Genomic DNA, 25,507 nt, shown 5'->3' with positions numbered 1-25,507 from the left:
GAACTGAACTAGAACTGAACTAGAACTGAACTAGAACTGAACTAGAACTGAACTAGAACTGAACTAGAACTGAACTAGAACTGAACTAGAACTGAACTAGAACTGAACTAGAACTGAACTAGAACTGAACTAGAACTGAACTAGAACTGAACTAGAACTGAACTAGAACTGAACTAGAACTGAACTAGAACTGAACTAGAACTGAACTAGAACTGAACTAGAACTGAACTAGAACTGAACTAGAACTGAACTAGAACTGAACTAGAACTGAACTAGAACTGAACTAGAACTGAACTAGAACTGAACTAGAACTGAACTAGAACTGAACTAGAACTGACATTCTTTCTTTAAAATTTATTTAAATTTGATTTAACATTTAGCTTCAATTTTATTACTATTTCCATAAAAAAAAATTACTGTCATTATTTTTGATTGCAAAAAAAAATATAAATTTTCAATTAAAATGTTGTCGATGTAGTTGACAACCATTGTAAAAATAGAAATATTAAACCAATTTTGATTATGCCACAAAATTAATAATAATAAAAAACCCTAAAAGAAAATTGATTATTTACTTTGTTTGTTTTACTTGTTGGTTGTTGCTTCAATAACTGTTAATATTTAATTAATAATATACATAACAATTAATTTATAATAATACCCGATGATTACAAAATAATCATGTTAATCGGGTTGTAAACATGTTTTTACCGCAATTTATTTTTAATGATAATTTTATACTCGATTATATGGAATACATATATGAAAAATTTAATATTTATTTTATATAATTGTTTGGCAATATGTTGTGTAAGAGTATTTGTAGAAATCATTTTATTAAGCCCTAAAATATGCAGCATGAATATTGAATAAACAAATGAATATCATATATAAGTTCGTTTTAAAAGGCAATAGTATAATTTAATATAAAATTCGTTCAAAAGTTCTTATTTAATTTATTGTTTGCTAACGCATTATAAAAGTTCTTGCTAATTGCAGAATTTTTTTTTCTTTTTATGGTAAATTTAAACAAATTTTCTGCCTTATTTTTATCCTTTTATATTTGTTTTAAATAACTTTTAAATTTATTTTATTATAATTTAGTTACATTTATTGTATTTATTGATCCTTAATTGTGTTATTATTTTGTATACCTTTTTTGATTATTTTTCCAACAATATTGTCATTATTTATAATTTTATTAGGTCTAGTTTGTAAAATTTACAAGAAAATGGAGACAATCCCCTTTTTGCAAAACAACTAACAAGTCATTTCTTTTTTTTTTTTTTCTTTAACAGTTTCCTTTCCTTATCAACCAGCCATGATTTTTAACCTTTTTCTTTGTCTTTTGTTACAGACTTTCCGGTAATACGTTTTACGGTCATCACGTCAAAGTCATAAAATTCTTTATTTAATGGTCTTAAGGAATGAAAAGGGGCGTTGGAAGACATAAAATCAATTGCAATCATTTTAAGGTAAATTTGAACAATTATGAGAATTATATAGCATACTTTAAAGGTTTCTTAAATGGTTACTACCTTTAAGGTATGCTGTTAAACTGAAATCATAAATTGCTGTTTAACATTCTATTGAGGTAATTTTTTAAATGGTATTAAAATATAAATTTAGATTTTATAGCCAACAATTAGGACGCGAAAGTAATGCAATAAACAGTTGTTCATAAATTTCAGTAAAGCTTAAATGACTATCAAGAAAATCAATTGATCGAAGTCCATAGAATTTCTCTAGAGTAGACAGACTCTGCTCGACAGTAAACTGATTATATCTAAAGTAGACACACACTGTCTAATATACAGACTCTAGACAGCCATCTATCTAGGAGTAAACAGACTTCTGTCTAGAAGTAGACAGACTTCTGTCTAGGAGTAGACAGACTTCTGTCTAGGAGTAGACAGAAGTCTGTTTACTCCTAGACAGATGGCTGTCTAGAGTCTGTATATTAGACAGTGTGTGTCTAATATACAGACTTCTGTCTAGGAGTAGACAGACTTCTGTCTAGGAGTAGACAGACTTCTGTCTAGGAGCAGACAGACTTCTGTCTAGGAGCAGACAGACTTCTGTCTAGGAGCAGACAGACTTCTGTCTAGGAGCAGACAGACTTCTGTCTAGGAGCAGACAGACTTCTGTCTAGGAGCAGACAGACTTCTGTCTAGGAGCAGACAGACTTCTGTCTAGGAGTAGACAAACTTCTATCTAGGTGTAGACACACTTCTGTCTAGGTGTAGACAGATTTCTGTCTAGGAGTAGACAGATTTCTGTCTGGGAGTAGACAGACTTCTGTCTAGGAGTAGACAGACTTCTGTCTAGGAGTAGACAGACTTCTGTTTAGGAGTAGACAGACTTCTGTCTAGGAGTAGACAGACTTCTGTCAAGGAGTAGACAGACTTCTGTCAAAGAGTAGACAGACTTCTGTCTAGGAGTAGACAGACTTCTGTCTAGGAGTAGACAGACTTCTGTTTAGAGGTAGACAGACTTCTGTCTAGAAGTAGACAGACTTCTGTCTAGGAGTAGAGAGACTTCTGTCTAGGAGTAGACAGACTTCTGTCTAGGAGTAGACAGACTTCTGTCTAGGTGTAGACAGACTTCTGTCTAGGTGTAGACAGACTTCTGTCTAGGTGTAGACAGACTTCTGTCTAGGTGTAGACAGACTTCTGTCTAGGTGTAGACAGACTTCTGTCTAGGTGTAGACAGACTTCTGTCTAGGTGTAGACAGACTTCTATCTAGGTGTAGACACACTTCTGTCTAGGTGTAGACAGATTTCTGTCTAGGAGTAGACAGACTTCTGTCTAGGAGTAGACAGACTTCTGTCTAGGAGTAGACAGACTTCTGTCTAGGAGTAGACAGACTTCTGTCTAGGAGTAGACAGACTTCTGTCTAGGAGTAGACAGACTTCTGTCTAGGAGTAGACAGACTTCTGTCTAGGAGTAGACAGACTTCTGTCTAGGAGTAGACAGACTTCTGTCAAGGAGTAGACAGACTTCTGTCAAGGAGTAGACAGACTTCTGTCTAGGAGGAGACAGACTTCTGTCTAGGAGTAGACAGACTTCTGTCTAGGAGTAGACAGACTTCTGTCTAGGAGTAGACAGACTTCTGTCTAGGAGTAGACAGACTTCTGTCTAGGAGTAGACTGACTTCTGTCTAGGAGTAGACAGACTTCTGTCTAGGAGTAGACAGACTTCTGTCTAGGAGTAGACAGACTTCTGTCTAGGAGTAGACAGATTACTGTCTAGGAGTAGACAGATTACTGTCAAGGAGTAGACAGACTTCTGTCTATGAGTAGACAGACTTCTGTCTAGGAGTAGACAGACTTCTGTCTAGGAGTAGACAGATTACTGTCTAGGAGTAGACAGATTACTGTCTAGGAGTAGACAGATTACTGTCAAGGAGTAGACAGATTACTGTCAAGGAGTAGACAGACTTCTGTCTATGAGTAGACAGACTTCTGTCAAGGAGGAGACAGACTTCTGTCTAGGAGTAGACAGACTTCTGTCTAGGAGTAGACAGACTTCTGTCTAGGAGTAGACAGACTTCTGTCTAGGAGTAGACAGACTTCTGTCTAGGAGTAGACTGACTTCTGTCTAGGAGTAGACAGACTTCTGTCTAGGAGTAGACAGACTTCTGTCTAGGAGTAGACAGATTACTGTCTAGGAGTAGACAGATTACTGTCTAGGAGTAGACAGATTACTGTCAAGGAGTAGACAGACTTCTGTCTATGAGTAGACAGACTTCTGTCTAGGAGTAGACAGACTTCTGTCTAGGAGTAGACAGATTACTGTCTAGGAGTAGACAGATTACTGTCTAGGAGTAGACAGATTACTGTCAAGGAGTAGACAGACTTCTGTCTATGAGTAGACAGACTTCTGTCAAGGAGGAGACAGACTTCTGTCTAGGAGTAGACAGACTTCTGTCTAGGAGTAGACAGACTTCTGTCTAGGAGTAGACAGACTTCTGTCTAGGAGTAGACTGACTTCTGTCTAGGAGTAGACAGACTTCTGTCTAGGAGTAGACAGACTTCTGTCTAGGAGTAGACAGATTACTGTCTAGGAGTAGACAGATTACTGTCTAGGAGTAGACAGATTACTGTCAAGGAGTAGACAGACTTCTGTCTATGAGTAGACAGACTTCTGTCTAGGAGTAGACAGACTTCTGTCTAGGAGTAGACAGACTTCTGTCTAGGAGTAGACAGACTTCTGTCTAGGAGTAGACAGACTTCTGTCTAGGTGTAGACAGACTTCTGTCTAGGTGTAGACAGACTTCTGTCTAGGTGTAGACAGACTTCTGTCTAGGTGTAGACAGACTTCTATCTAGGTGTAGACACACTTCTGTCTAGGTGTAGACAGATTTCTATCTAGGAGTAGACAGACTTCTGTCTAGGAGTAGACAGACTTCTGTCTAGGAGTAGACAGACTTCTGTCTAGGAGTAGACAGACTTCTGTTTAGAGGTAGACAGACTTCTGTCTAGAAGTAGACAGACTTCTGTCTAGGAGTAGACAGACTTCTGTCTAGGAGTAGACAGACTTCTGTCTAGGAGTAGACAGACTTCTGTCTAGGAGTAGACAGACTTCTGTCTAGGAGTAGACAGACTTCTGTCTAGGTGTAGACAGACTTCTGTCTAGGTGTAGACAGACTTCTGTCTAGGTGTAGACAGACTTCTGTCTAGGTGTAGACAGACTTCTGTCTAGGTGTAGACAGACTTCTGTCTAGGTGTAGACAGACTTCTGTCTAGGTGTAGACAGACTTCTGTCTAGGTGTAGTCAGACTTCTGTCTAGGTGTAGACAGACTTCTATCTAGGTGTAGACACACTTCTGTCTAGGTGTAGACAGATTTCTGTCTAGGAGTAGACAGACTTCTGTCTAGGAGTAGACAGACTTCTGTCTAGGAGTAGACAGACTTCTGTCTAGGAGTAGACAGACTTCTGTTTAGAGGTAGACAGACTTCTGTCTAGAAGTAGACAGACTTCTGTCTAGGAGTAGACAGACTTCTGTCTAGGAGTAGACAGACTTCTGTCTAGGAGTAGACAGACTTCTGTCTAGGAGTAGACAGACTTCTGTCTAGGTGTAGACAGACTTCTGTCTAGGTGTAGACAGACTTCTGTCTAGGTGTAGACAGACTTCTGTCTAGGTGTAGACAGACTTCTGTCTAGGTGTAGACAGACTTCTGTCTAGGTGTAGACAGACTTCTGTCTAGGTGTAGACAGACTTCTGTCTAGGTGTAGACAGACTTCTATCTAGGTGTAGACACACTTCTGTCTAGGTGTAGACAGATTTCTCTCTAGGAGTAGACAGACTTCTGTCTAGGAGTAGACAGACTTCTGTCTAGGAGTAGACAGACTTCTGTCTAGGAGTAGACAGACTTCTGTGTAGGAGTAGACAGACTTCTATCTAGGAGTGGACAGACTTCTATCTAGGAGTGGACAGTCTTCTATCTAGGAGTGGACAGACTTCTGTCTAGGAGTGGACAGACTTCTGTCTAGGAGTGGACAGACTTCTGTCTAGGAGTAGACAGATTTCTGTCTAGGAGTAGACAGATTACTGTCTAGGAGTAGTCAGATTACTGTCTAGGAGTAGACAGATTACTGTCTAGGAGTAGACAGACTTCTGTCTAGGAGTAGACAGACTTCTGTCTAGGAGTAGACAGACTTCTGTTTAGGAGTAGACAGACTTCTGTCTAGGAGTAGACAGACTTCTGTCTAGGAGTAGACAGATTACTGTCTAGGAGTAGACAGACTACTGTCTAGTAGTAGACAGATTACTATCTAGGAGTAGACAGATTACTGTCTAGGAGTAGACAGATTACTGTCTAGAAGTAGACAGACTTCTGTTTAGGAGTAGACAGACTTCTGTTTAGGAGTAGACAGACTTCTGCTAGGAGTAGACAGACTTCTGTCTAGGAGTATACAGACTTCTGTCTAGGAGTAGACAGACTTCTGTGTAGGAGTAGACAGACTTCTGTCTAGGAGTAGACAGACTTCTGTCTAGGAGTAGACAGACTTCTGTCTAGGAGTAGACAGACTTCTGTCTAGGAGTAGACAGATTACTGTCTAGGAGTAGACAGATTACTGTCTAGGAGTTGACAGAATTCTGTCTAGGAGTTGACAGACTTCTGTCTAGGAGTAGACAGACTTCTGTCTAGGAGTAGACAGACTTCTGTCTAGGAGTAGACAGACTTCTGTCTAGGAGTAGACAGAATTCTGTCTAGGAGTAGACAGACTTCTGTCTAGGAGTAGACAGACTTCTGTCTAGGAGTAGACAGAATTCTGTCTAGGAGTAGACAGAATTCTGTCTAGGAGTAGACAGAATTCTGTCTAGGAGTTGACAGAATTCTGTCTAGGAGTTGACAGACTTCTGTCTAGGAGTAGACAGACTTCTGTCTAGGAGTAGACAGACTTCTGTCTAGGAGTAGACAGAATTCTGTCTAGGAGTAGACAGAATTCTGTCTAGGAGTAGACAGACTTCTGTCTAGGAGTAGACAGACTTCTGTCTAGGAGTAGACAGACTTCTGTCTAGGAGTAGACAGAGTTCTGTCTAGGAGTAGACATACTTCTGTCTAGGAGTAGACAGATTACTGTCTAGGAGTAGACAGACTTCTGTCTAGGAGTAGACAGACTTCTGTCTAGGAGTAGACAGACTTCTCGCTAGGAGTAGACAGACTTCTGTCTAGGAGTAGACAGACTTCTGTCTAGGAGTAGACAGACTTCTGTCTAGGAATAGACAGACTTCTGTCTAGAACTAGACAGTCTTCTAGGAGTAGACAGACTTCTGTCTAGGAGTAGACAGACTTCAGTCTAGGAGTAGACAGACTTCTGTCTAGGAGTAGACAGACTTCTGTCTAGGAGTATACCGCCTCTATCTAGATTAGACAGCCACTGATAAATTACGGCCACTGCTTAGAGTAAATAGCCACTCATGAAATGAAAAAACTTCAGTAATTTCTTAAATTTTAAAATCATTTAATACTTCAAAAACCTTTTAAATTTAATAAAACTATAACCAACAAAATCCTTTTCCATAACTTAGCCTAAATAAATATTTCACGTACTTTTGCTTTTCATTTAAACAATCAAATGAAAAACTTTTCATTTATCAAACATTCATTTCAATGCTGACCATTTAATATTTGCCAACGACAATGCATCTCTTAATAAATTGAAAATAATTCAAATAATTTCGATATTTATTAAATAAATAAAAGAACTTTTTTTAGGTTTTACCCAAAAACATAAAATAAAACACAACACTATGGCTGGTTACGTTGCAGTTAAATTCAAGAGAACATTGATCGATGTTTTATTAAATTGAACTTTTGTTTAGTTTTATTAGTTTTTTATCCTAGTTTTTTTTTTGTTCTTTTTAAACTATTTCGTGTAAATAAAACTACCGAAACAGAGAAACTTTTGAAACATTTTGGGGCTAAAATTGTTATTGATTAAAAATTACAAAAGTGCCATTATGAATGTATGTGTTTCTGAACTATTTTTGTTAAATTGTAAATTTAAATTTGGTTTTTTGAGAAAAGAAAATTTGAAATTTCTCTAGCAATTTTTTTTAAATAATACATTGTTTACTTCATGTAAATAATACACAAAAACATATTTATTATGAATCTGTCGGAATTTCGCAAGATGCCCAATTTTTCTTACTTTTTTTTGCTCCCCATCCCTGTCATTTTTCAACAACCCAAAACGAAAAACATTTGCATATTTATAGGCTTCATAATTCAACAACTACTTTTGAACATTTTTCATATTTTTTTTCCTTTTGCTCTTTTCAACATAAAAATGAAAAATATGCCTAAATGAATACCAAAAGGAGATATAAACAAAATAAAAGAAATGAAAAAAAAAAGAATACAAAACCAAATGTTTCAATAAGGTATGAGAGAGACCTTATAACAGAAGCAGGCTGAAAGGGAAAGGGAAACTCTACACAGGAAGCTTTACAAATACATATATGTATTTGGTTAGTGAGTTTGTGTAAATATGAATATTTACAATGCATTTGTAACTGTTTAAATTTGTTGATGTAGTGGGAATAAATGTGTGAAAAAATGTTTTGCCAACATATTTGTGTATGAATTTCAATTTACACATATTGTTTAAAGGATGCGAAAGTGTAAGTACGTTATTTTGTTTATATTTGTTTATATGTTGTATAATTCCCATATGCCACAGATCATAAAGTTTATGTCCAAAACTCCAAAAGGAAATCCCATGTTGTTACAATTGACTTAATGAGCGTGGAGATTTGAATTAAGCATAATAAATGTTCCTATTTGTGTGGAAATGTATTTTCACATACAAGTGTGTGTGCACTTGTGAAAACAAATACTGGGGCATTTATTTATACAATAAATACATATTTAAATAAAAGCCTTTAAATAGGAATAACAAAAGCAATAGCATCTCATGTAGTTACACATCCATTTATATATAAAAGCCAAACGTTTAGGGCTAAGGCAACAAGAAAGCCTTCTATAAGGCCTCTTTACTCCCTATTCTAAACATTTATTACCTGTAAAAATCAAGAGATATGAAAACCAAGAAAATCATGTTAGTTTAAATCAATTTTCCGAATCCTTTAAATGTTTTATTTACTCTAACTTTGTATCACTACTGAATATAGGCATTTAATAATTTTGGTATTGAAAATCAGCGATATAGGTCCTTAAATGGCTGAGATATGAGACAAATATCATGACTCTCTGGACTTTTGGAAATTTTAATATATCTCGAATACTAAGTTGTTTACAAAGACGAAATGTATATCAAATGAAAGGTAATTCAAAGGCCTATCCAATACCATATTCTTTTCTCTCTTACTTTCATTTATTTCTTGCAGAGAACAAAGGGATTTAGTCAATTCTAAAAGCCTTATTAGAAGCCTATAATAAGGCCTTTAATATAAAAGCCTTTCTCTCTATATTCACCCCTAGAAAGATTTAAATACAATATTTAAATGTATGTGTATTAAAGTCTATTCGTTTACACTCTATGTGACCATATGGGTGCGAAATTGCTTGTGGTGCTGCTTTTATTAAAATAATGCGTGAAAATTAATTATATTAAAAATTATGAACACAGAATTTAGTGTGAAATAAATACCTTTTTTCGATTTAATATACAGAGGGCTTTGCAGCAGGAGGCAATCTAAAAATAAACAAAAATTTCATAACTATAATAATTGTATTTATATGATGTAAACCATAAATTAAATTAATTTTTTTTAAAAAAAAAAAGAGTGGTTCTTCTCCAAAGTATATACTAAAATAAATATCAAAAAATATTTTTTGATACATAGCAATCTGTGTTAGACTACAGCTGCTATATTGATGAATCAATCATGTATGTAAACTTTATGAGGTCGCAAATAAAAAAATGTGGAAATTAAATTAAAGCTATATTCAGATGTTTCGAATCGTATATACCCTGCCCCCAATAAAACTTTAAAATAAAAATTTTAAATATTTTCAGGTGAACAAAATTAAAAAAAATCTATTTTTTTTTCTAATTTATTATTTTATGGCAAACATTTTTTTAAAAATTGCTTTATTTTTGTTTTATTTTTTCCAAACTGAAAAAATTTTTTTTGGTGAAAAAAAATCGATTTAAAAATATTTTTCCCGATATTGACTCATTCCAGGTCCGACTTATTATAGCCTTTCATACGCAATTGTTGGGCCTATTTCCTTGATTTTAATTTTCATTTCTAAAAAAAAATTAAAAAATTTTTGTTTTTAATTTAAAAATTTAAAAAAAAAGGAAAAACAAGTTTTTTTGGAGATCAAAAATTCGGGTTAAAAATTATTTGTTCCATATTGTATAATAGCCATATTGTATATAATAATGACTTAGTAGCCCAGATATAGATGAAAAATAGGTTAAACAAGTGAGAGTGCTATATTCGGCTCTGCCGAATCTTATATAGCCTTCACCAAATTATACTTTAATATACAAGTTTGAAATATTTTTAGGTAAACAAAATTTTAAATTGTTTTTGAAAATTAAAAAATTTTTTTTTTCAAAATTTTTTATTTTAATTTTATTTGTGAAACAAAATTTTTTGGTAAAGCAAAATAAGTAAGAGTGCTATATTCGGTTTTTATAAATTTTTTTTAAATTTATTTGTGAAAAAAATTTGTTTGGTAAAAAAAATAATTAAGAGTGCTATCTATATTCGGCTCTGCCGAATCTTATATACCCTTCACCAAATTATACTTTAATATACAAATTTGAAATATTTTTAGGTAAACAAAATTTAAATTTTTTTTTAAATTGTTTTTGAAAATTTAAAAATTTTTTTTTACAAATTGTTTTTATAATTTTTTTCCAAAATTTTTTTTTAAATTCATTTGTAAAAAAAAAATTTTTTACCAAAAAAAATTTGGGTTAAAAAATATTTTTCCCGATTTCGACCCATTATAGATCCAAATTACTATAGCCTTACGCCAACGATGTATAGTTGCAATTAACTGCGAAATATCTATCTTCAGATATCCATATTGTCTACATTTGTAACTTAGTAATCCAGATATAGATCAAAAATAGGCCAAAAATCGAGGTTATCATGGTTTTTTCTTTATATCTCCTCAGCCATGATAGCAACCGAGTCGGAAGAATTCCCGATATATTGATGTATGAATCATGTATTTATGTTATTTGGGGGCTACGGAAAGTTGATTTCAATATACTGGCTGACAGACGAATATGGCTATATCGACTTCGCTATCTATAACAATCCAGAATATATATATTCTTTGGGGTTGCAAATGAAAAACGTAGAAATTAATAAAAACGGTATGACAAACTTATATATAAACTTGCCACTCATGGTGAATGGTATAAAAATGGAGGTTGTCTTGGTTTTTTTCATATATCTCAGCCATTTGTGATATAAATATATTATGGTAAACAATTGTTTTTATTTACATTTTTTTTTTTAAATTATTAGTTGAAAAAATTTTATGACAAGAAAAATTTAGTTGGTGGAAAAAAATCGGTTTAAGATATATTTTTCCAGATTTTGACCCATTGTAGGTCTGACTTACTATTGCGTTATATACGTCATTGCAAAGTTCTTTGAAATATCCATCATTAAATATCCATATTGTCTATAGCAATTACATAGTAATCCAGATTTAGATCAAAAATAGGTCATAAATTTTTTTTTTAATTTTCATTAACAAAATTTTTTTTTTAAATATTTATATGAAAATTAAAAAAAAATTTTTGTTGATTTTTTAATCAAAAAAAAATTCGGTTTAAAAAATATTTTTCTCCATTTTGACCCATTGAAAGTTTGAAATGCATATATGTTATATGTATGTACGTCGTTGCAAATATCTACCATTAGATATCCATATTGTCTCTAGTAATTACTAATACAGGAATAGCTCTGAAATAGGTCATCATGTAAATACTACACAAAAACAAAATTCGCAAGATGCTTAATTTTTATTTCCTTTTTATACCCTTCACCTTGGTGAGAAGGGTATATATAAGTTTGTCATTCCGTTTGTATTTTCTACATTTTTCATTTCCGACCCAATAAAGTATATATATTCTGGATTCTTATAGATAGCGGAGTCTATTAAGCCATGTCCGTCTATCTGTCTGTCCGTCTGTTGAAATCAATTTTCTGAAGACCCCAGATATCTTCGTAATCCAAATCTTCAATAATTCTGTCAGACATGCTTTCGAGAATTTTGCTATTTAAAATCAGCAAAATCGGTCCACAAATGGCTGAGATATGAGGAAAAAACCAAGACAACCTAGATTTTTGACCTATATCTGGATTACTAAGCCATTAATATAGACAATATGGATATCTAATGATAGATATTTCAAAGACATTTGCAACGTATATAAGACCATAGTAAGTTGGACCTACAATGGGTCAAAATCGGAAAAAAAAATTTTTAAATTTAAAAAAAAAATTAAAATTTAAAAAAAAAAATTTTAAATTTTAAAAAAAAATTTTAAATTTAAAAAAAAAAAAATTAAATTTAAAATAACAATCGAAAAAAATTTTTTTCCAAAAAATTAAAAAATTAAATTTTGTTTACCTAAAAATATTTAAAATTTTAAAGTATAATTTGGTGAAGGGTATATAAGATTCGGAACAGCCGAATATAGCACTCTTACTTGTTTTAATTTCCATTTTCCAACAACCCAAAACGAAAAACCTTTGCATATTTATAGGCTTCATAATTCAACAACTACTTTTTAACATTTTTCTTTTTATACCAACCATCAAAAAATACTGAAGGAATATTGATTTTGTCAATCCGTTTTTAACATGTAAAAATATTTATTGCAGACCCACATTATTATATATAGTTTAGGTACTCATAAGATCCTAAGATAATCTAGCTATGTCCGTACGTCTGTCTGTCTGTTGAAATTAAATGAGCTAGCTGGCTAGAATTTTCCACAAATACTTTCTATTGAAAGTGTAACCCCGGAATACAGTTTGAGCAGTTATAAATATTTTATTAATGTGGCAATCCTGATAAAATATAGCACAAATTAGTTCTAAGTGCTAAGTATTCTAACTATTATTTACTTGGTATATGTTTTAAGTAAACAACATACATACGTTTGAGCTTAATTTCATACAATTCATACAATTTTATTATAAGGTTTCTCAGAAATCCTTTCTGCTTTCTGGAATACACTTGCCAACCTATCAAATCAAATTATAAAAATTTCTTAAATTAAAGAAAATTTTGCTTGTATTGTATTTAAAAAGAAAGCCTATCCCTGGGCCTCAATATTTATATTTAAAAATCAAAAATGTCTTGCATTTTTCTATCAATCAAACACGTGTTTATTTAAATGATTTTTTTTTGTTTTATTTTTTATTTAAATACCAATATTCCCAGGAGGGAAAAATATTTTAAAGAAACACCTGAAGTTATGCCACACAAAAAAACTAAATCATTTATTTCAATGCTTATTGCTTATGTATGCAACAAAAACGTAGAGTTAATAAAACAAATTTAATGAATAAATTATATTTAATTATATTTGATAAACAACAAGTAACAATAATAATGGAAAATAATTATAAAATTGTTAAATGTATACGAATGAAAACATAACAAAAAAAAAAGTTAAAATGAGAATAAATTTTAAATAAATTTTAAAACAAAAGAATTTAAAAAATGTTTGAGTATTGTTTAAATCATATTAAATAATTTTATAATATAGTTTACAATGGAGGGATATAATTTGTTTGGCGCAGAACAAAGTTATGAAAGACAAAGAGTTTAATATGAAATTTAAAATATGTGAAAATTTCAACGAAATTAATTAATTAAATTAATTTAAATTTTAAATGTTTATTTGGTATTGTTTAAATTAAAGATATTAAAACAGTTATTTTATACAGCCTACAATACAACTAATATTTTTTTTACCTAAAAGTATGCCATATTTTTGTGCCTATTATATCTGCTCAATAAGAATTTCAAATTCATGGAGTATTTTCTTATGAATTTTTTTATAAATAAAAGATTGTTATGCATATTATAATTTAAAACAAGTAAGAAAGTATGGTCGGTCAAGCCCGACCATATAATACCCTACACTAAGTAAAAGAGTAAAAACATTTTTCTTTTAAAATTTCAATAATTTGTATTTTTGAGTGATTTTCGGAAGTGGGCCTTATATGGGGGCTATGACCAATTATGGACCAATCACCATGAAATTAGGTCGTGTGTTTTGTGTCTATATGAAAGTTTACTATGTTGAATTTTGTGAGTATACCAACATTTATAAGCGATTTATGCACGTTAAAGCGATTTTCGGAAGCGGGTCTATATGAAAGCTATGACTAATTATGGACCGATCGTAACAAAATTTGGTGACATGAATTTTGTATATATAAAACTTATTTGGAGCGCAATTTGTGGAGAAACATTTATAAATTAAACATTTATGACCGATAAAGTCCAATTTCGGGAGGACATTTGTATGGGGGCTAGGTGAAATAATGGACCGATTTCAGCCAGTTTCAATAGACTTGGTCCTTGGGCCGAAAAAATAATATGTACCAAATTTTATCGAAATATCTTCAAAATTGCGACTTGTACTCTGCGCACAAGGTTTACATGGACTGCCAGCCAGCCGACCAGACGGACGGACGGACATCGTTTAATCGACTCAGAAAGTGATTCTAAGGTGGGTGTTAGACTAATATTTTTGGGCGTTACAAACATCTGCACAAACGCATAATACCCTCCCCACTATGGTGGTGCAGGGTATAATGAATAATTTTTTTATAAAAATAAAAAATAAAATTAATGTCCCAGTTTTTGCTTCATTTGCTGATTTGCAAAACCAAGAAAGTTACATATCTTGGAGAAGTATTTAAGGATCGAAAATGTTTTCCACACAATGGAAAAGGAACTGTTCAACTTAGAATATCACAAAGAGCTATTATAACGTTCATTACAGTCGAGAACATTTGATATGAAACTAACATTCATAATTAAGACAATATCATGTTTTTAAAACACAGCCAAACCAAGAGCCAACTTTAGATTTATTTAGAACTTCATTGGGATCCAGTACATCTATAATTTGTTAAATTACTATTACTAAACCTTACTCTGAAACACTAAGGAAATGTTATAAAAATGTAAAACATACAATAGTATTTTTATTTAATTTCCTTGAAAAAAATTACTTCTATTAATATCGTAACATTATGCATCATTATATTATAGAATATATTGTTAATTACTTAAAAATATAACATATTATTATTATAAGAATATATTTTTTTCAATTACTAACGCCCTTTTGTTAGGCAACATATTTTGTTTTTACTATTTAAGCCCATACATATGCTATGAAATATGTCATAACATTTAATGTTTAAATTTTATAATTAAATCAATGCCGTTTTTTTATAAAATTCCTTGAAATGGATTTAAGTTTTCATATTTATTCCTTTTTATTCATAAAAAAAATATTCTGTTTTTCTCTATTACTGTAATAATTAGTTCAATTATATTAAAATAAATAAACAATATTAACAGATTTTAAGGTCATATTTAATTATAATCATAATTTATAGCAAAAAAACCTAATTATTTTTAGACTTTAATAGAAAAAAGCAGGTTTCAGACGAATAAAATTCATCATAAAATAGAACTAGACAAAAATTTACCTTAATTTCAAAAGAAATTTAAATAAATTTATATAGAAAATTTGGTAATTTTAAATATGTTCAAAAATGGTTTTGCGTGAAAACTCCTCATATTTTATTAAATGATAGCAGATGACATTAGCTATTGAAAATATGAATAAATGATTAATAAATTTAATACGTATTTTTTATACATAGCTTCAAAGTTTGATTAAGTTTTATATTAGTTTGCTTTTAGTAACATAATGGAACCTGGCAAGTATGTAAAATTCAAAAAGTAACTTAAACAGTAATGGCCACTCATTACCAAGTTTTTGCAGGCTACCTACTCTCATTAATTACCTCACGACATTTAAACAAAAAAACACGCCTACCATAATTTACAGATAAACCTTAAACTTTTAATTAATCTATTATTAACTCAATTTTTTCTACTCCCTCTATTAATGTTAATTAAAACCACACTTTTTCCTTCTGTTTAATAATTATCTATTAAACAAAAATTTATTAATAAAATCATTAATTTATTATTGACATTTGAAATAATATTAAATTAAAATTTCAAATTATAAACGCCTTTTTTTCTGCCCGGCTTTTATCAATAAATACATTATTAATAGCCTGCTCGCTTACAATATATATTTGTTTATTTAAAAATAATTTATTGTTATAATAAATAATATAGAGAACAATTAATATTAATATTTATTTGTATAGTATACATATATTGTTAAGATTAAATTAGCCAGGGTTTTTTGTGGAAATGAATACACTTTTAAAGCAATGAAATTTTGTTAGCGTAAAAGAAACATGTAAAATAACATAATTTGCATATTTGTAAGCTAACACAAGCATGAAATTCAATTAAAGGGCAAAATAACACAAAAATATCTCAGTGTCTGTCTTCAGTTAAGATTTAGCAAGAATTTTATTTGAAATGCACAGGAGCAAACAACAACTGGGTATCCTAGATTTTGGGAGAACAGAACTAGAACAGTACTAGAACAGAACTAGAACAGAAGTAGAACAGAACTAGAACAGAACTAGAACAGAACTAGAACAGAACTAGAACAGAACTAGAACAGAACTAGAACAGAACTAGAACAGAACTAGAACAGAACTAGAACAGAACTAGAACAGAACTAGAACAGAACTAGAACAGAACTAGAACAGAACTAGAACAGAACTAGAACAGAACTAGAACAGAACTAGAACAGAACTAGAACAGAACTAGAACAGAACTAGAACAGAACTAGAACAGAACTAGAACAGAACTAGAACAGAACTAGAACAGAACTAGAACAGAACTAGAACAGAACTAGAACAGAACTAGAACAGAACTAGAACAGAACTAGAACAGAACTAGAACAGAACTAGAACAGAACTAGAACAGAACTAGAACAGAACTAGAACAGAACTAGAACAGAACTAGAACAGAACTAGAACAGAACTAGAACAGAACTAGAACAGAACTAGAACAGAACTAGAACAGAACTAGAACAGAACTAGAACAGAACTAGAACAGAACTAGAACAGAACTAGAACAGAACTAGAACAGAACTAGAACAGAACTAGAACAGAACTAGAACAGAACTAGAACAGAACTAGAACAGAACTAGAACAGAACTAGAACAGAACTAGAACAGAACTAGAACAGAACTAGAACAGAACTAGAACAGAACTAGAACAGAACTAGAACAGAACTAGAACAGAACTAGAACAGAACTAGAACAGAACTAGAACAGAACTAGAACAGAACTAGAACAGAACTAGAACAGAACTAGAACAGAACTAGAACAGAACTAGAACAGAACTAGAACAGAACTAGAACAGAACTAGAACAGAACTAGAACAGAACTAGAACAGAACTAGAACAGAACTAGAACAGAACTAGAACAGAACTAGAACAGAACTAGAACAGAACTAGAACAGAACTAGAACAGAACTAGAACAGAACTAGAACAGAACTAGAACAGAACTAGAACAGAACTAGAACAGAACTAGAACAGAACTAGAACAGAACTAGAACAGAACTAGAACAGAACTAGAACAGAACTAGAACAGAACTAGAACAGAACTAGAACAGAACTAGAACAGAACTAGAACAGAACTAGAACAGAACTAGAACAGAACTAGAACAGAACTAGAACAGAACTAGAACAGAACTAGAACAGAACTAGAACAGAACTAGAACAGAACTAGAACAGAACTAGAACAGAACTAGAACAGAACTAGAACAGAACTAGAACAGAACTAGAACAGAACTAGAACAGAACTAGAACAGAACTAGAACAGAACTAGAACAGAACTAGAACAGAACTAGAACAGAACTAGAACAGAACAGAACTAGAACAGAACGAGAGTATTTAGAACTAAAACTAAATTTCATTTTAAATTATAATTTTTTTTTAAATTTAAGCTTTAAATATAGAGTAGTCTCTTTTGCCAAAAGTATCAAGAGCACAAATTTGTGTTAACGATAAAAATAAACAAAGAAAAGTAAATAAATATGTAACTATAGCATATACCCAGGCGTCCTCACCACTTATGTAAAACAAACCATGCTACTTACAGTAATAAATTACAAAACATAACCGCAAACAAAACAAATACTAAAAGAACTTTTCAACTAGAAGCTCTATAAAAAAACAGAACGCAACAAGATAAAAATCGACATTATTTTCGAAATTAAATTTAAAAAATACAAAAAGAAAACGACTGCAATATGGCGTTGGCTAAAAAAAAAACTTAAAATTATTTGCAGAAAACCTTCTGTTATGTTTAATAGATGCTATTGATTTTAATCATTTCTAAACTAAGTTATATTTTTGGGCGTTTGCGAACTGTCCCTAACAGTCTCCTTTTCATAATAAATCAAATTTTGATAGATTTTTTTCCTTTATTTAGAGTTTGAGTGTGTGTGTGTGCAAAATTTTAATCAAGCGTAACAATTTGTTTAAACAGCAAGTGTGAAGAGTGCTGCCATTTCGTTTGTAAGTGAAATTGTTTTGTGTGCCTGAAATACTTAATAAGTTTTGCACATAAAATGTCGGCAGGGGGCTCAGGGCTATTGAAATTTTTTTTAAGCCCAAGTTAATCATATTTAGACGAAACCACCACTGCAAACATAGGAATTTGGTGTTACAAATCATGTGAAATATAGAAACAGAAAAACATACATTCACACACTAGTCTAAAGTAGAAACAACATAAATTCTAGTACATACAAACGCCATATTGCCATATTGAGTAGTGTTTTTTGTTTTCGCCAAAAAACGTGCTGGGAATTTCTAACAAACATTTGCTGTCTAAATATAGGCTTTAGAAATAACACATACAAATACAAAAATAGCAAATATAGAAACCCCCCTCCTAAAACTAGACTACCTGTATGTAGGGGTGTTAAAATAACATTGATTTTTTGATTTGTACTAAATCAACATTTAATGTGTTGATGTTTCAACTATTTATTGTTTACTTTTTGCCAAAGCAATTTTTATTTATTTTTTTTTTGTGGTTTACTTTTAGGTCATAATGTTTTTTGTAACTTTCTGTTGTAAAATCCATTTCAAAATGCTGCTGTTTGAAAATTTGTGTTTTTGTGTAAATGCGCTTGTAATTTTCATTACATGACTCTAAAGTTTCTGTGTTTTTTATATTTGTCCTGGGGGAAGTAATAGAACTGTTTGTATTACACTGAAAACTTTTAAGGTTTTTCTTACTTTTTTTTTTGACTATTTGGGTGTTGATTTGCAAAGACAAAAAACTTAAATGGTTTTTTAAACGTTACCCTAAGGGTATGCTGCATTAAAATAATAACTATGACTGTTTTGTTTTTTTTTTGGTTTTTAGTCCTAAAAGAAGTCAGCTATATGTGCAAATGGTGTGAAAATAATGACTTGTCATCTTTTAAAAAGGAAAAACATTTTTGTCTATTTTTAAAAAACATTTTCGGCAACAAAAATAGGTTGATGAGAATGCTTAGAATAAATAAGAAACCAAAACTTTTTAAAAACAAAAATTTCATAGAATTTTTTTTTGCAAGGCAAAATACATTCTATAAATAACTTAACAGAACTGAAATTATCAAAAATTGTTTAATTTTATTTTAGACAACAACATAAGCTACTTAAAAAGAGAAAAAATTTTCAAAAAGTGAAATATATATTTTTTCTTGAAGAACTAACAAATATTACTTAAAAATAACAAAAAAAAAAATACTTAAATATTGAATTTTAACTTATATAAAAATATAATTCTAAACCCACTATATACTTTAAAAACTTAAATTACTTTTCACCACTACAAAACATTTTCTAGAATTATTACCTACAACCTTCAGCTAACCTTCATTTTCAACTAAACTTCCACCAACATTTTCATCTTTTAAAGTTTTGCTTTTTAAGTAGCAACATTTTACTATGAATAAACTCTATAAAACTACATACAGGCCTTTGCCAACTTATTTCAGAAAACACCAAATGGGTGTCTTTAATAACAGCAATGTTTCGTGCTTGCGTCTCAAACAAAGACACCACCATAAATAAGCAACAAAACAAATGTCTTAACAAAGATCCAATATAAAGACAAAGTGAAAGAAAGAAATATTATTTTTTATGTTGAGATTTTGGTAGATTTTTTTGTTTTGAGCTCTTAACAAACTATCTAAACTAAATAATAATAAAGACCAAACGGAAACGAGACTGAAGGCGGAAATGTAAGTCAGAGAATTTTAAAGATGAAAATAAGAAAGACGGTGCAAGCAATAAAATGTTAATAAATGGAAATAATAGTTCTGTTCTAGTTCTGTTCTAGTTCTGTTCTAGTTCTGTTCTAGTTCTGTTCTAGTTCTGTTCTAGTTCTGTTCTAGTTCTGTTCTAGTTCTGTTCTAGTTCTGTTCTAGTTCTGTTCTAGTTCTGTTCTAGTTCTGTTCTAGTTCTGTTCTAGTTCTGTTCTAGTTCTGTTCTAGTTCTGTTCTAGTTCTGTTCTAGTTCTGTTCTAGTTCTGTTCTAGTTCTGTTCTAGTTCTGTTCTAGTTCTGTTCTAGTTCTGTTCTAGTTCTGTTCTAGTTCTGTTCTAGTTCTGTTCTAGTTCTGTTCTAGTTCTGTTCTAGTTCTGTTCTAGTTCTGTTCTAGTTCTGTTCTAGTTCTGTTCTAGTTCTGTTCTAGTTCTGTTCTAGTTCTGTTCTAGTTCTGTTCTAGTTCTGTTCTAGTTCTGTTCTGTTCTAGTTCTGTTCTAGTTCTGTTCTAGTTCTGTTCTAGTTCTGTTCTAGTTCTGTTCTAGTTCTGTTCTAGTTCTGTTCTAGTTCTGTTCTAGTTCTGTTCTAGTTCTGTTCTAGTTCTGTTCTAGTTCTGTTCTGTTCTAGTTCTGTTCTAGTTCTGTTCTAGTTCTGTTCTAGTTCTGTTCTAGTTCTGTTCTAGTTCTGTTCTAGTTCTAGTTCTGTTCTAGTTCTGTTCTAGTTCTGTTCTAGTTCTGTTCTAGTTCTGTTCTAGTTCTGTTCTAGTTCTGTTCTAGTTCTAGTTCTGTTCTAGTTCTGTTCTAGTTCTGTTCTAGTTCTGTTCTAGTTCTGTTCTAGTTCTGTTCTAGTTCTAGTTCTGTTCTAGTTCTAGTTCTGTTCTAGTTCTGTTCTAGTTCTAGTTCTGTTCTAGTTCTGTTCTAGTTCTGTTCTAGTTCTGTTCTAGTTCTGTTCTAGTTCTGTTCTAGTTCTGTTCTAGTTCTGTTCTAGTTCTGTTCTAGTTCTGTTCTAGTTCTGTTCTAGTTCTGTTCTAGTTCTGTTCTAGTTCTGTTCTAGTTCTGTTCTAGTTCTGTTCTAGTTCTGTTCTAGTTCTGTTCTAGTTCTGTTCTAGTTCTGTTCTAGTTCTGTTCTAGTTCTGTTCTAGTTCTGTTCTAGTTCTGTTCTAGTTCTGTTCTAGTTCTGTTCTAGTTCTGTTCTAGTTCTGTTCTAGTTCTGTTCTAGTTCTGTTCTAGTTCTGTTCTAGTTCTGTTCTAGTTCTGTTCTAGTTCTGTTCTAGTTCTGTTCTAGTTCTGTTCTAGTTCTGTTCTAGTTCTGTTCTAGTTCTGTTCTAGTTCTGTTCTAGTTCTGTTCTAGTTCTGTTCTAGTTCTGTTCTAGTTCTGTTCTAGTTCTGTTCTAGTTCTGTTCTAGTTCTGTTCTAGTTCTGTTCTAGTTCTGTTCTAGTTCTGTTCTAGTTTTGTTCTAGTTCTGTTCTAGTTCTGTTCTAGTTCTGTTCTAGTTCTGTTCTAGTTCTGTTCTAGTTCTGTTCTAGTTCTGTTCTAGTTCTGTTCTAGTTCTGTTCTAGTTCTGTTCTAGTTCTGTTCTAGTTCTGTTCTAGTTCTGTTCTAGTTCTGTTCTAGTTCTGTTCTAGTTCTGTTCTAGTTCTGTTCTAGTTCTGTTCTAGTTCTGTTCTAGTTCTGTTCTAGTTCTGTTCTAGTTCTGTTCTAGTTCTGTTCTAGTTCTGTTCTAGTTCTGTTCTAGTTCTGTTCTAGTTCTGTTCTAGTTCTGTTCTAGTTCTGTTCTAGTTCTGTTCTAGTTCTGTTCTAGTTCTGTTCTAGTTCTGTTCTAGTTCTGTTCTAGTTCTGTTCTAGTTCTGTTCTAGTTCTGTTCTAGTTCTGTTCTAGTTCTGTTCTAGTTCTGTTCTAGTTCTGTTCTAGTTCTGTTCTAGTTCTGTTCTAGTTCTGTTCTAGTTCTGTTCTAGTTCTGTTCTAGTTCTGTTCTAGTTCTGTTCTAGTTCTGTTCTAGTTCTGTTCTAGTTCTGTTCTAGTTCTGTTCTAGTTCTGTTCTAGTTCTGTTCTAGTTCTGTTCCAGTTCTGTTCCAGTTCTGTTCTAGTTCTGTTCTAGTTCTAGTTCTGTTCTAGTTCTGTTCTAGTTCTGTTCTAGTTCTGTTCTAGTTCTGTTCTAGTTCTGTTCTAGTTCTAGTTCTGTTCTAGTTCTGTTCTAGTTCTGTTCTAGTTCTGTTCTAGTTCTGTTCTAGTTCTGTTCTAGTTCTGTTCTAGTTCTGTTCTAGTTCTGTTCTAGTTCTGTTCTAGTTCTGTTCTAGTTCTGTTCTAGTTCTGTTCTAGTTCTGTTCTAGTTCTGTTCTAGTTCTGTTCTAGTTCTGTTCTAGTTCTGTTCTAGTTCTGTTCTAGTTCTGTTCTAGTTCTGTTCTAGTTCTGTTCTAGTTCTGTTCTAGTTCTGTTCTAGTTCTGTTCTAGTTCTGTTCTAGTTCTGTTCTAGTTCTGTTCTAGTTCTGTTCTAGTTCTGTTCTAGTTCTGTTCTAGTTCTGTTCTAGTTCTGTTCTAGTTCTGTTCTAGTTCTGTTCTAGTTCTGTTCTAGTTCTGTTCTAGTTCTGTTCTAGTTCTGTTCTAGTTCTGTTCTAGTTCTGTTCTAGTTCTGTTCTAGTTCTGTTCTAGTTCTGTTCTAGTTCTGTTCTAGTTCTGTTCTAGTTCTGTTCTAGTTCTGTTCTAGTTCTGTTCTAGTTCTGTTCTAGTTCTGTTCTAGTTCTGTTCTAGTTCTGTTCTAGTTCTGTTCTAGTTCTGTTCTAGTTCTGTTCTAGTTCTGTTCTAGTTCTGTTCTAGTTCTGTTCTAGTTCTGTTCTAGTTCTGTTCTAGTTCTGTTCTAGTTCTGTTCTAGTTCTGTTCTAGTTCTGTTCTAGTTCTGTTCTAGTTCTGTTCTAGTTCTGTTCTAGTTCTGTTCTAGTTCTGTTCTAGTTCTGTTCTAGTTCTGTTCTAGTTCTGTTCTAGTTCTGTTCTAGTTCTGTTCTAGTTCTGTTCTAGTTCTGTTCTAGTTCTGTTCTAGTTCTGTTCTAGTTCTGTTCTAGTTCTGTTCTAGTTCTGTTCTAGTTCTGTTCTAGTTCTGTTCTAGTTCTGTTCTAGTTCTGTTCTAGTTCTGTTCTAGTTCTGTTCTAGTTCTGTTCTAGTTCTGTTCTAGTTCTGTTCTAGTTCTGTTCTAGTTCTGTTCTAGTTCTGTTCTAGTTCTGTTCTAGTTCTGTTCTAGTTCTGTTCTAGTTCTGTTCTAGTTCTGTTCTAGTTCTGTTCTAGTTCTGTTCTAGTTCTGTTCTAGTTCTGTTCTAGTTCTGTTCTAGTTCTGTTCTAGTTCTGTTCTAGTTCTGTTCTAGTTCTGTTCTAGTTCTGTTCTAGTTCTGTTCTAGTTCTGTTCTAGTTCTGTTCTAGTTCTGTTCTAGTTCTGTTCTAGTTCTGTTCTAGTTCTGTTCTAGTTCTGTTCTAGTTCTGTTCTAGTTCTGTTCTAGTTCTGTTCTAGTTCTGTTCTAGTTCTGTTCTAGTTCTGTTCTAGTTCTGTTCTAGTTCTGTTCTAGTTCTGTTCTAGTTCTGTTCTAGTTCTGTTCTAGTTCTGTTCTAGTTCTGTTCTAGTTCTGTTCTAGTTCTGTTCTAGTTCTGTTCTAGTTCTGTTCTAGTTCTGTTCTAGTTCTGTTCTAGTTCTGTTCTAGTTCTGTTCTAGTTCTGTTCTAGTTCTGTTCTAGTTCTGTTCTAGTTCTGTTCTAGTTCTGTTCTAGTTCTGTTCTAGTTCTGTTCTAGTTCTGTTCTAGTTCTGTTCTAGTTCTGTTCTAGTTCTGTTCTAGTTCTGTTCTAGTTCTGTTCTAGTTCTGTTCTAGTTCTGTTCTAGTTCTGTTCTAGTTCTGTTCTAGTTCTGTTCTAGTTCTGTTCTAGTTCTGTTCTAGTTCTGTTCTAGTTCTGTTCTAGTTCTGTTCTAGTTCTGTTCTAGTTCTGTTCTAGTTCTGTTCTAGTTCTGTTCTAGTTCTGTTCTAGTTCTGTTCTAGTTCTGTTCTAGTTCTGTTCTAGTTCTGTTCTAGTTCTGTTCTAGTTCTGTTCTAGTTCTGTTCTAGTTCTGTTCTAGTTCTGTTCTAGTTCTGTTCTAGTTCTGTTCTAGTTCTGTTCTAGTTCTGTTCTAGTTCTGTTCTAGTTCTGTTCTAGTTCTGTTCTAGTTCTGTTCTAGTTCTGTTCTAGTTCTGTTCTAGTTCTGTTCTAGTTCTGTTCTAGTTCTGTTCTAGTTCTGTTCTAGTTCTGTTCTAGTTCTGTTCTAGTTCTGTTCTAGTTCTGTTCTAGTTCTGTTCTAGTTCTGTTCTAGTTCTGTTCTAGTTCTGTTCTAGTTCTGTTCTAGTTCTGTTCTAGTTCTGTTCTAGTTCTGTTCTAGTTCTGTTCTAGTTCTGTTCTAGTTCTGTTCTAGTTCTGTTCTAGTTCTGTTCTAGTTCTGTTCTAGTTCTGTTCTAGTTCTGTTCTAGTTCTGTTCTAGTTCTGTTCTAGTTCTGTTCTAGTTCTGTTCTAGTTCTGTTCTAGTTCTGTTCTAGTTCTGTTCTAGTTCTGTTCTAGTTCTGTTCTAGTTCTGTTCTAGTTCTGTTCTAGTTCTGTTCTAGTTCTGTTCTAGTTCTGTTCTAGTTCTGTTCTAGTTCTGTTCTAGTTCTGTTCTAGTTCTGTTCTAGTTCTGTTCTAGTTCTGTTCTAGTTCTGTTCTAGTTCTGTTCTAGTTCTGTTCTAGTTCTGTTCTAGTTCTGTTCTAGTTCTGTTCTAGTTCTGTTCTAGTTCTGTTCTAGTTCTGTTCTAGTTCTGTTCTAGTTCTGTTCTAGTTCTGTTCTAGTTCTGTTCTAGTTCTGTTCTAGTTCTGTTCTAGTTCTGTTCTAGTTCTGTTCTAGTTCTGTTCTAGTTCTGTTCTAGTTCTGTTCTAGTTCTGTTCTAGTTCTGTTCTAGTTCTGTTCTAGTTCTGTTCTAGTTCTGTTCTAGTTCTGTTCTAGTTCTGTTCTAGTTCTGTTCTAGTTCTGTTCTAGTTCTGTTCTAGTTCTGTTCTAGTTCTGTTCTAGTTCTGTTCTAGTTCTGTTCTAGTTCTGTTCTAGTTCTGTTCTAGTTCTGTTCTAGTTCTGTTCTAGTTCTGTTCTAGTTCTGTTCTAGTTCTGTTCTAGTTCTGTTCTAGTTCTGTTCTAGTTCTGTTCTAGTTCTGTTCTAGTTCTGTTCTAGTTCTGTTCTAGTTCTGTTCTAGTTCTGTTCTAGTTCTGTTCTAGTTCTGTTCTAGTTCTGTTCTAGTTCTGTTCTAGTTCTGTTCTAGTTCTGTTCTAGTTCTGTTCTAGTTCTGTTCTAGTTCTGTTCTAGTTCTGTTCTAGTTCTGTTCTAGTTCTGTTCTAGTTCTGTTCTAGTTCTAGTTCTAGTTCTAGTTCTAGTTCTGTTCTAGTTCTGTTCTAGTTCTGTTCTAGTTCTGTTCTAGTTCTGTTCTAGTTCTGTTCTAGTTCTGTTCTAGTTCTGTTCTAGTTCTGTTCTAGTTCTGTTCTAGTTCTGTTCTAGTTCTGTTCTAGTTCTGTTCTAGTTCTGTTCTAGTTCTGTTCTAGTTCTGTTCTAGTTCTGTTCTAGTTCTGTT

The sequence above is a fragment of the Calliphora vicina genome, chromosome 2, assembly GCF_958450345.1.
Source record: "Calliphora vicina chromosome 2, idCalVici1.1, whole genome shotgun sequence".
Classification (NCBI taxonomy): domain Eukaryota; kingdom Metazoa; phylum Arthropoda; class Insecta; order Diptera; family Calliphoridae; genus Calliphora; species Calliphora vicina.
Note: the sequence above shows the minus strand (reverse complement) of the source record.